Source organism: Cryptomeria japonica, chromosome 5, assembly GCF_030272615.1.
Source record: "Cryptomeria japonica chromosome 5, Sugi_1.0, whole genome shotgun sequence".
Lineage (NCBI taxonomy): Eukaryota > Viridiplantae > Streptophyta > Pinopsida > Cupressales > Cupressaceae > Cryptomeria > Cryptomeria japonica.
In genome coordinates this window covers 585,501,683-585,514,626 of record NC_081409.1, presented here as the reverse complement: position 1 = coordinate 585,514,626, position 12,944 = coordinate 585,501,683, and positions in this window count along the sequence as shown.

Here is a 12,944-nt window from a genome sequence, read left to right as displayed (position 1 = left end):
CCTTGATTGTAACAAGCATAACCAAATCCTCCATGATAAAGTTAACAACAAATATATTATTGCATAACCAAATCTTTGTGGTGGGTGTGTTCAACAAATATATTATTGTGTGAATTGCTTTTGTCCAAAATGTAGGAACTTGATCTACATATCCATGAAGGCATGATTAGGTCTCTATACAACACTATTTTGTTGATGCATAGATGTAGTGGTTAGTTGTTTTCTTTTAGTTGTGGATAAACCATTTTGAGTGAATTTCTCATTTACTTAAGCATTTTGCATTTAGAGAACAACTGGATGACCATTCAACAAGGGGTTTAAACTCTTTGAACTTCACAAATGCTTGAGCTTTTCTTGTCAAGAAATGTACCCACATCTCAAAGAGATCAAATTAAGAAAGATGATAGTCCCAAATCTGCAAATGACTGTCACAACATAGTGAATAAGGGAAATCCATAGATACATTAATGAATAGCCCTAGATCAATACAAAGAGAGCACATGCATGCTAAGGGAGCATTGAACAAGCCTTTTTCAGGATAATATAATGGTAGTAAAAGAAAACAATAAAGAGCATAAGTTCATCAAGAACAATTCTTAGCCACAAAGATCTAAGGTAATCATAGAGGAGTTGATAATAAGTGAGTTCAAGAAGACACACTCAAGCCTTCATCACATTCCATAAAAAGAAAATCATTATTCCATATAATTGGAAGGAAATGATATATTGCAAAGATTACTATGAAGTTCTAAAATAGTAAAAGAGATGAGACTAATCTTTTATTTCTACTTACAACAGTGAATTGGTTGAGATATACTCATAGACAAAGTGAATGACATGTATGAGAACAACCTCAATAAAGGTAAAAAGGACAATAAATAGTAGTGATAGATGACAATGCATTGAATGTGCCAAGAAAAAGACAGTGGAAGCCATGGAGAAATCACTATCAAAACAAAGCCATTAAATAAAACTATGTTGGTGTAGCTTGAGAAGCATAGTAAAACAATGAAAAAAGAACACTACTTGGTCCTTGAAAAGCATGTAGTTGCAATGATTGAAAACCACAATGATAACATAGAGGGCATGAATGTTTGGAGTATTTCCATTCTTAAGAATCTCATGATAGTCCATTATTAGGATAGGTGAAGTGCACTATGAAAGTGTCTTAAAAAGCTAATATAGCCACAAGTGATAGTGCAAATGCTTTGAGTTCAAATCCTCATGAAATACAATCATTTTTATCTCAATGCAATGTTTACCAGTATCCTCCCTCCATGTGCCAAAATAGGAGCTTTGGAACAAGGTATGGACATCCATCAAAGCATAATCGAAGGGGGTTTTTTGTCAGAAATTAGTTGCAAATGCTCCAATAACAAAAATCGCAAAATGGGGTAGCATACACATGGCATGTGAACTGTATGATGGAATACCTCAAAGAGATGTCATTTCATGGAATTTTAAGATTGTAAGATATGCACAAAATGGATTAATTCGCAAAAAAAAACCAGTTGCCCTTGATTGCAAAAAAAAATTAGTTGCCCTTCATTGAAAAACAAAGAGTTCCTTTGATTGCAAAAAAAACCTTACCTTGCTTGTGCAGAGATCACTCTAGCGGGGGGGAGGGAGGCAAGACGGTCGCCACTTGCTTCGGTTTGATTTCAAAATGAAAATGCGTTGTGTTTTTTTTTTAAAATAAAATGCCTGAGGTCGTCGGAATTCCGACAAACATGGGCATTTTTTTTTTTTTAAATCAAATTTTCACACAATGCTCCTTGTTCGTCGGAAACCTCCATTAGAATTTGACCCCAAATGTATTAATGGAGAGAGAGAGAGAGAGAGAGAGAGAGAGAGAAGAGGGGGGGTGGAAGAGGGAGAGAGAGGGAGAGGAGAGGGGAGAGGGAGAGAGAGGGAGAGAGGGAGAGGAGAGGGGAGAGGGAGAGAGAGGGAGAGGAGAGGGGAGAGGGAGAGGGAGAGAATATGGGAGGAAGGGAGAGGTAGAGGGAGGGAGAGAGGGAGAGAAGAGGGGGGAGGGAAGGTAGAGAGAGAGAGAGAGAGAGAGAGAGAGAGCAGGGGGTGGGAGAGGGAGAGAGAGGGAGAGGAGAGGGGAGAGGGGGAGAGAGAGAGAGAGAGAGAGAGAGAGAGAGAGAGAGAGAGAGAGAGAGAGAGAGAGAGAGAGAGAGAGAGAGAGAGAGAGAGAGAAGAGGGGGGTGGGAGAGGGAGAGAGAGGGAGAGGAGAGAGGAGAGGGAGAGAGAGAGGGAGAGAGAGAGGGAGAGAGGGAGAGAACATGGGGGGAAGGGAGAGGTAGAGGGAGGGAGAGAGGGAGAGAAGAGGGGGGAGGGAAGGTAGAGAGAGGGAGAGAGGGAAGGAGGGAGGGAGGGATGGAGGGAGAGAGAGAGAGAGAGAGAGAGAGAGAGAGAGAGAGGGGGGGTGGGAGAGGGAGAGAGAGGGAGGGGAGAGGGGAGAGGGAGAGAGGGAGAGAGGGACAGGAGAGGGGAGAGGGAGAGAGGGACAGGAGAAAAGAGAGGGAGAGAGACGAAGAGAACATGGGGGGAAGGACGAGGTAGAGGGAGGGAGAGAATACATGATAAAAATCAAAGAGGAAGTTGCAGATAAGAAATAAATTCACTTACTTCTATAGAAGTGCAGACATAGTTGCAGTGGGGTATGGAGGGAGAGAAGAAGAGAAAGAGGGATGGGGTATGGAGGAAGGGAGAGAGAGAGAGAGAGAGAGAGAGAGAGAGAGAGAGAGAGAGAGAGAGAGAGAGAGAGAGAGAGAGAGAGAGAGACCTTGTATGCGTTTGAGAGGGAGAGACGATACACTTACATGTGTATATATATGTTTAATATATTATATGTATATAAACATATTATATATACAATGTCATATTATACACATTATATATTACATATATTATATGAATATACACATATTATACATAGAATATAATATTAAACAATAGCGCGTACGCGCTGTTTAATGGGAAACACGCGCGTACGTGCTTCTTACACTATAAATACCCCGTACGCGCTTTTTAAACCATAAGTACCCTATACACACTTTTGACTTTTTAGGCTTGGAAACCTGGATGACAAAGCTATGGATTGGAAGTTTGATTTCCCTCCATTTCTCTCATTTTTGACGTGTTTTATTTTATCAACTTGGTTTATCGACTTTGTCATCATCAGGTTTACACTTCGTAAAGTGGGTATTTTTAAAATTGCCACCATATTTTCACCCATCTTTTGAGCTTTCTAACCATATAATTTTTTTTCAATTTGAACAACAATAACATATTATTATTGAATTTCTTTTACTAGTGTCTCCATAGTTCTCACAGACATAGGTGCACCATTTTTTGAATAACTTTTGATATACGTATCCAAATTTAAAAAACTTTATATATTATCGTAGTGCACTTGATTCTTTACAATTTTTTTTAAAAAATTGTACTTTCAATTTGTTTAGTGCAACTTATGCTTCGTGCATGAACAGGTACTGAATTTTCAGAATGCGCTCGATTGGAAAAATCATAAAAAAAAAATACTCAAAAAAAAATTACAAAAAAATACACATCTTCTAGTGCTCACTCTTAACTATCTTTCTGCCAAAGGATTTGTCAAAATACTAAATCTAACTATGACTTTTTTGATGCGCACGTTAGACACTATGTTATGTTTTAAAAAAAAAAAATAGGGTCAGTTTTTCGTGCGTGAAGGATTTGACCCCCTTAATCTTATCCAATTTTGAAAAAGTTTAGTAATTTGAAAACTAGATTCGGAGTACTACAATATTTGTTCTTAAATTATCTTCATATCTTGAGTGTATGACTTTCAAATTTTGCCTCTAAGTTCAGGTTCACCTGATTTCAGAAAAAAAGTGTCCACTTGTACCCCCCTTTTTGACCACCATCTTTGTGCACTTACCCATTTGTTGAAGATATTTTGATGCACATGATAAGTGGTGTTGGTGTGACTTCTAGATGGTTCTCAAGATGTCGTTGGTTATCTTTTTTGTGTTCCAGTTCATCAGTGGTGTTGGATTTGGTTTATGGCAACCTATTTTGGGTTTGGTGCTACCTAGGTTATGGACCGGTTTCTGTAATGTGTTGGAGGATGTTCCTAATGTGTTATCGACAGGATTTAATGATTGGTTTACATTTTTTTCAGCCTAAGATGACTTGGTTAATCATTGGATTGTAGGTTTATGTTGTAAACTTATTGTATTATATTTTAAGAGGCCTACCTAATTGTTTAGGTCCCAGGTTAGTATAAATATAATGTAAGATCTCTTTGTAGATCATGCTAATAGGTCAAGGTTAAGGGATGATCTATGTGCAAATAATGTTGTAATCATATGCAGAAGGTTTGGTTGATCATAGATGATAGAATTGGGTTTGTAAGAGAGGTTTGAGATGTCTAGTATTGAGCTTAACCATAATTGTAGTCAGGTATAAGAGATGTTATCTTTTGTTGTTCACTCTTCTTTGCAGATTGTAGTATGATGTTTATGTAGTTGGTGAGGCTCCTTTTTGTGATGAGCAGTGTGCTCTAGGTTGTCGGTCTTACTGCATGTGTTGGCCCCTCATATTGTAATCACATACGTATTGCAGAAGTATTATCTAATTGTGGGTAGGCTTCCCACCGTGGTTTTTCCCTTTATCGATTTTTCCACGTACAAATCTTGGTGTCATGTGTTATGGATGGATGGTAACTATTCTGTGATTTATGTTTATGTTTAATTGCTATAACAGTTATTTTGGTATTTGGTTTATGCATTTCAGTATTGAGTTTATGTGTTTCGGTAATAAGGATTTGAATTCTTAAAGTTCTATAATTCGGTGACAACTGATTCACCCTCCCTCTCAGTTGTCCTCTGGTTATTTGAGTTGTCTAATAGACACATCCGAAAGATCATCAAAATGTAACTCTTGATGCCGAGATCAGTGAGAAACCTCTAGTGGAAGGGAATATTGGAGAAGTTCCTAAGGTTCCAAGTGATGATACTACACCAAGTGGTAACACTGATGCACAAGATAAAGGGGATGATGCAGAGAAAGAGGAACTAGAGAAAACAAAAGTGTAAGATAAGGGAAAAGAGGTGGATAAAGGAAATAAATTGTTGATACTTTGGCAATTGACACTCCATAGGACAAAGGGAAAAAGTTCCTACCTTAGATTTTAATTAATCTTGATCGCCCTTTGGATATTGGGCAGATGTCTTGAGCTAAAAATATGATGGTTGTAGCAGCAGTTCAGGCCCAAGCCAGTCAAGACTTGGTTAAATCTAAAAGTAAAGATAAAAAGCTTATTTAGATGTCTAGTGATGTTTTGAAAAAGGTGGTACTAGACTTGCAATTAGATCCCAACTCTAACCCGTTCGGTAAATTATTGTAGCTGATTAATAATGTAAATACCAATTTTGAATCGATGGAGAAGTCTACCACCAAGCAGGTATTAGATAGATCTAAGGATGTTCGTATGCATTGTGAAAGATGATAGAGGATGACAAGGTAAGATTAAACAAAGGTTTGCAAACTATCTCAGAGGCATTGATTGAAGGTGGAAAGATATATAAATCTTGTCTTATTTTGCCCAAATTCATAGTTGATATAGACAAACAAATTAATATTTGTCAAGGAAAGCTAGCTAGAATATCTCAGTCATTTGATTCTAATGTTCTAATGTGGTGCTAATTAGCATCATAGAAGGGAAAGTAATGGCTCTAAATGATCAAATCTCAAGCCTTAACGCAGAAAAAGATAGAATTTTGAGGAGTTGGTGAACTCCAGAACCTAATTGCCCCTCGGATGGACACCATGTTGAGTAATAAAGAAGATTGTATCAAGGCTATGGCTCAACAAGTTCCATCTGAATTGAAGGATGTAGAGATATATGCTTGAGTTTTCAATGCCTTCATCATAGTTTTGGATAACTTGAAGACTCTGTGGGATACTCACCTAGGATTTTTTAAGACCATTTTTGTAGATATCTTCAAGTATGTATAGTATATTCAGTATACACTCTTGTAAATTAAGTTTTTGAGGAGAACCCCATATTTAACATTGCTATCAAAGGGGGAGAGTAGAGGGAAAAATATATAGAAGGATGCAAGTTTTTGGGTTGATTCAAGTTTTTGATTTTTTGATCTAAGGGGGAGCCTTAGTATTTCCATCAATGCCAAAGGGAGAGATTGTTGGCAATTGACGCTCATCCAGTGGATTTTAATACATGGATAATGATCAAAAGTTGTCATTGATGACAACTCTCCTTGGAAATCCTATCCGGTAGTCATGGTTTTTGGTAATTGGTGGAGAAAGTCATCTGGTAATCTATCTCCCATATTTTAGGATAAGCAGTACAGTTTTGTTCCGAAAGATTTTCGAGTGATTACAATGATGATATTTGTGCATGTGATGACAAGACGACTTGTAGAAGTGATTTTGACATCATTTGATGGATCTGCATATGTTTTGGTGATCCGGTCTGAGCCAACACCCAGTTACACGTTACATTGTATATTGTGTTGGTCGACTTGATGAATATTTTATTTTGTGGTTGCGGATATATAAGACCAGTGTAGAAGATATTTTTGGATGATGGAATGAGTGAGTTGTGATCGAGAAACCATTTTGGCATAGTTTCATGTACACATTCTTGATTTGGTAGTTAACTAAGACAGAAAATTGAGCAAGGTTGTAGAGCAGATACAGTCCTGGAGTTTTGCATTTAACCAGAACTCATCTAGGCATTGATTGATGCTATTTTGGATTTCAATAATTGCAATTCATCATTGTAAGTGGTTTGTAAGGCAGTGATCCTTTTGAGGTTGTATCCCTTATTATAATTGAGTTGTAAGCTCTAGGTAGTGTGCCTGAATGCTTTTGCATTCCCCTTTTGTAATATTGTTTTACTACTGGCCATAGTGGAATAATATTGTGGGTTCAAATCCCTCCATGGTTTTTCCCATTTGGGTTTCCACATAAAATCTTGGTGCTATGATTTTGTGGTTGACTATCTTGTGTTTCTGCACTTTACTTTCTTGCATATGCTTCCGGTGATTTTATAATAAGTCAGATAATTTGTTTACCAGTAGATCACTGATTCACCCCCCCTCTCAGTGATCCTTGATTCCAACAAAATCAACCATCAGACCAATACAATTGTCATAGATGACATAGCATGGACCTAAACCAAATCTCCAAACATGCATCATCACTAGAAATCTCGCCAAGGTCAATCGCAATACATTACACCACCAGAAATACCGCATAACACGAAGAATATCACCGGATCAACACAATCACCAATACCACACACAAAGATCAATGCGGACCAAAAACAATAGGACACAATCAGGAAACATCAACAAGGACACTAGAACCATCTGCAATAGCTGCACCAACACTGCTTATTCAAATCTTCATTGATCAACACGCTAACTCTCAAGAACATTAACAACAACAATTCAAACTAGAAAGATAACTTGTGGAGCACCAAATCATGAACCATTTGAAATGTATATACACATGAACACCCAAAACATTCTCCCAAATCTGGAACCAAATATATGATCATACCAGATCACAACAGATCAAATATCAAACTCTGCCAACCACTGAATAAAAAGACTAAACTTCAAACCAGATCAAATAATATGATCAAGTTGTTAGGTCCCGAGGACAACTGAGAGGGGGGGGTGAATCAGTTGTTAAATAAATTCAAACCAAAACAACTTAACCAACTTAATGCTTAATACTGGTAAACCAATTAAGTATGTCGGTAGACAATTTTAACAGTTAATTACTATACTGATAAAGATTAGTGCATGAAACATAAACACAAAGTCATCCACAACACATAACACCAATATTTGTACGTGGAAACCTTGTAAGGGGAAAAACCATGGTGGGAAACCTTACCCACAATCAGATAATACTACTGCAGATAGTAAGTGTACATAAATGGGGTCTGCACATGCAGAAAGGCCAAGCGCCTAGAGCTCACTGCTCAATCATAAAATGGGAGTCACACTGACTACAATTGGATGGTTAAATCCAATAAGAATGTACTACTCAAAATAGCATCTTCATATGCTGGATTCAATACCGGTGTAATGTTGATATGCTTTCACAAAAACCTAGCTTCACCTTCAAATGATGTCTGTGTGTATTGCTCTCCTTAATCTCGCATATACCATCACACAAATCTTTTTCGCATTCCACATTTGATCTTACAAATAAGATCTTACATTTATACCATAACCTAAGACCAATTTTAGTAGGTCGGCTCTACAAGATATTATAATAAAAAAAATTTACAAACAATATAACATCTGATGCAATAACCGATTGAACATGTCTGCTTAATGCATTTACAATAATAATTAATCATCTCCATAGCGTGCCATGCTGATCTGGAAAAGATAAACCTGCCGGTGTAACCCTGGATAACTCTGGACCTATTTGCCAGTAAAAGAAAATATGCAAATATGAATATACCAATGATTAATTCATTAAGACAAGATGTCCACATGATGTCTTCGATATTACCAAGTGTTTTCCATATCTTTCCAAGTGTGGATGATCATTATATCCTGTCGGTGTACTATATACCAGTAACTATGCAATAGTTGCTTGCTAGTGAATGTTGCTTCATCTCCAAAGTGCTAGTGTTTTAGTAGGTGTTGACATCAATGACAAAACCATACCAAAATACCAACAATCTCCCCCTTTGGCATTGATGGCAACACAAGATGGAAAAACCATCAAAGTGCCAAAACAAAAATGCCAAATACCAAAAAAACCAACAATCTCCAAAAAGATCATAACCAGAAACCAAAATACATACAGAGAGTAATAATCTCTCCCAAACAACAATCTCTCCCCCTGGGAGCAACATGTGTTTTCTTTTTGTTTTTCGAAGTTTTTGTGTTTTTCAAAGTTTTTCCATACCAATCTCTCCCCCTTTGACATCAAATACCAAAGTTACAACAAAACCAAGTTCATATACAAAATACCAATCAATTCAATATACCAACTACTCCCCCTAAGAAGTAGCTTCCTCATCAAAGACCCGAATTAAAGATTTGTCTATAAATTATCCAGTTGATGACAATCATCAACTTCCTAAGTCTCTACAGGTGGTGGTATGACTCCAAGCTGGTCTCTGAGATATTCAAAAGTCTCCTTAGGCAAAGGTCTTGTAAAAATATCTGCAAGCTGTTCTTTAGTATTCACATAAACTAGTTTTATCTCCTTTGCTTCAACTTTTTCCCTTAGAAAATTCAGTTTGATAGAAACATGTTTTGTTTTAGAATGTAGTACTAGATTCTTAGATATATCAATTGTTGCAGTGTTATCACAATAGATAGTAATAGGTTCCTTGCATTTTACCTTTATGTCTTTCAACATTTCCTTAAGCCATAGTACCTGTGTACAGTTAGTTGCTGCTACAACATATTCTGATTCTGCTGTTGATAAAGATGTACAACTTTGTTTCTTACTCAACCAAGAAATTAATCTGTTTCCAAGAAAGAATGCTCTGCCGGTGGTGCTTTTCCTATCATCTACATTTCCTGCCCAATTTGCATCTGTGTATGCACATAGATCAAAATTTTCATCTCTAGGGTACCATAATCCAAGATTTATAGTGCCTTGTAAGTACCAGAAAATCCTTTTTACTGCTGATTCATGATTTTCTCTAGGATTATTTTGAAATCTTGAAACAATACATACTACATTCATAATATCAATTTTGGTTTGTGTTAAATATAGTAAACCTCCTATCATAGATTTGTATCTAGTTGGATTAATAGGTGTAGATTCATCCCTTTGAGATAATTTGTCATTTGTAGTCATAGGTGTGCTTACCGGTTTAGAGTTCTCCATCCCAAATTTCTTTAGTAACTCTTTTAGGTACTTGGATTGACTCAATAATATAGCTTTATCAGTCTGTGAAATCTGCAATCCTAAAAAGAATTTTATTTCTCCAATCATAGACATTTCAAATTCTTGCTGCATTTTAATAGAAAATTCCTTACATAATCCATCTTCTCCTCCAAAGATTATATCATCAACAAATACTTCTATAATCAAGATGTCATCATTAGTTATTTTGTAATATAAATTGATGTCTGCATTTCCTTTAGTAAAACCAATCTTTAAAAGATACTTATCCAATCTTGCATACCAAGCTCTTGGAGCTTGTTTTAATCCATACAGAGCTTTTCTTAACCTGCAAACCATATCATTGTCATCTGTCAAAGAAAATCCATCAAGTTGTTCAATATAGACTTCCTCTTCAAGATCTCCATTCAAAAATGCACATTTAATATCCATTTGATAAACTTTGTAGTTCTTGTGTGCTGCAAAAGCCAAGAATAATCTGACTGCCTCAATTCTAGCTACTGGTGCAAAGGTTTCATTGTTATCAACTCCTTCCTTCTGAGAATATCCCTTACACACTAGTCTTGCTTTATTTCTGACAACCTTACCATCTTCATTAAGTTTGTTTCTGAATACCCATTTGGTTCCAATTACATTTTTATCTTTAGGCTGGGAAACTAATGTCCAAGTGTTATTTTTCTCAATTTGTTCTAATTCTTGTTCCATAGCTTTAATCCAAAATTTATCTTCACATGCCTCATTAACAAATGATGGTTCAACTTGAGAAATAAGACATACCTCTTCATTTGCCAATCTTCCTCTTGTCATAACTCCTTTAAACTTGTTTCCAATTATTTGATCTTCAGAATGATTCAATCTTACATACCGGGGTGTCTTTGTTTGTTGTTGTTCTTCAATTACTGTGGAATCCTCAAATGGTACTGGGGTAGCTAGATCTTCAATTTGTACTAGTAGATTTAGTGTAGGTTCATTTGTCAAAATTTCTGTTGTCGATTGAGAGTCTATATACCTTGAAGTTCCTCTTAATTGTTCATCAATCTTTACATTTGTACTCTCAACAATTTTCTGCAATCTTTTGTTAAAACATCTATATGCCTTGCTCTTAGATGAATAACCAAGAAATATTCCTTCATCACTTCTAGGATCAAATTTTCCAATATACTCATCTCTTCTGATATAACATTTACTTCCAAAGATTCTGAAATACTTAAGAGTAGGAGTATTACCAAACCATAGTTCATGAGGGGTCTTACCGGTTTCACCTTTGATGTGAACTTTGTTGAATGTATAGACCGTTGTACTAACTGCTTCTCTCCAATACACATGTGGTAAATTTGCTTTTGATAACATACTTCTTGATGAATCCAAGATAGTTCTGTTTTTCCTTTCAACAACTCCATTCTGCTGTGGTGTCCAAGGTGCTGATAGCTGTCTTCTAATTCCATTCACTTCATAGAATGTATTAAATTCCTTAAATGTGAATTCTCCTCCTTGATCTGATCTTAAACATTTGATTTTCTTACCGGTTTCATTTTCAACCATTGCTTTGAACAGTTTGAACTTTCCAAGTGCTTCTGATTTTTCTCTGAGAAAAGTAACCCAACACATTCTAGAATAGTCATCAATGATTAGCATGAAATATCTATCACCTTGTAAGCTTTTAGTTCTAGCTAGACCACATAAATCAGTGTGAATCAAATCAAGAGCATTATTGGATTTTTCTGGAATACTTTTGAAACTAGCTCTAACTTGTTTTCCAAATTGACATTCCTTACATATTGTATTCTGAGGTTTGACAATTTTAGGTAAATCTCTAACTGCCTTAGTAGTACTGATCTTTACCATGCAATCAAAGTTTACATGACAGAGTCTCTTATGCCATAACCAATTTTCATCTATATGTGCAATCAAGCATGTCTTTTCACTATTATTCAAATGAAAGATATTACCTCCAGTATGATTACTGGTTGTAATTTCTAAACTAGTTCTATTCATGATTTTGCATTTTCCATTCTTAAATTGTAACTGAAATCCTTTCTCAACTAATTGACCAACACTTAAAAGATTATTCTTTAATCCTTCAACATAGTAGACATTGTCAGTGTTATGCTTACCATCAAGAGATATTGTACCCTTACCTTTGATTGAACAATCTTGGTCATCTCCAAATCTTACTAAGCCGCCATTGTATTCTTGAAAGTTCAAGAATTTCCCTTTGTCTCCTGTCATATGATGTGAGCATCCTGAGTCAATGATCCATTCATCCTTTACTTCAACTTTAGCTGCTAGGGCTTGTTCTACCGATTGAGCAGTAGGTATCGGTTGATCTTCTATTATAGCAACAAAAACCCATCCATTGTCTGCTAGATCCTCATCAGAATCATCAGTCACACCTTCATCAGCAATGTAACAAGTTTTGTCTTTATTCTTCTTAAATCTGTATCTCTGATATTCAGGGTTAGGCTTGTATGTTCTTCTAGCTTCTTCTCTTAGTCTAGCATGTCTATCAGGGCATCTTGAAGCCATATGACCAATCTTATTGCAGTTAAAACATTTAAAGGGTGCTTACCTTCATACTTACTTCCAATTGGACCTTTAGGCATTTTCCTTGCAAATAGTGCTTCAAGTTCTTCAAGTTCTTCATTTTCTTTCCTGCTTTCTTCAAGTTCTCTTGCATAAAAGGATTTCCAATCAGATTTGTCAAATGATAGAGCAGATGATGTTGATGCTTTAAAGGACAAATCTGTCTTTATAGTAGCAACAGGACCAAATTCTTCAATTTCAAAAGCTGAAAGTTTCCCAATCAATGTAGCCCTAGTTACTGATGTGTTAGGCATTGTTCTCAACTCATTTATAGCAGTAACCTTCATTTTGTATGCCGGTGGCAATCCTCTTAGAACTTTTGAAACAATTTCATCCTCACTTAAGGTTCCTCCACAACATTTAATACCCAAAACAATTTCATTTACTCTTTCCATAAAAGAAGAAATCCTTTCATCTTCTTCCATTTTCAGATGTTCATACCTGACCCGGAA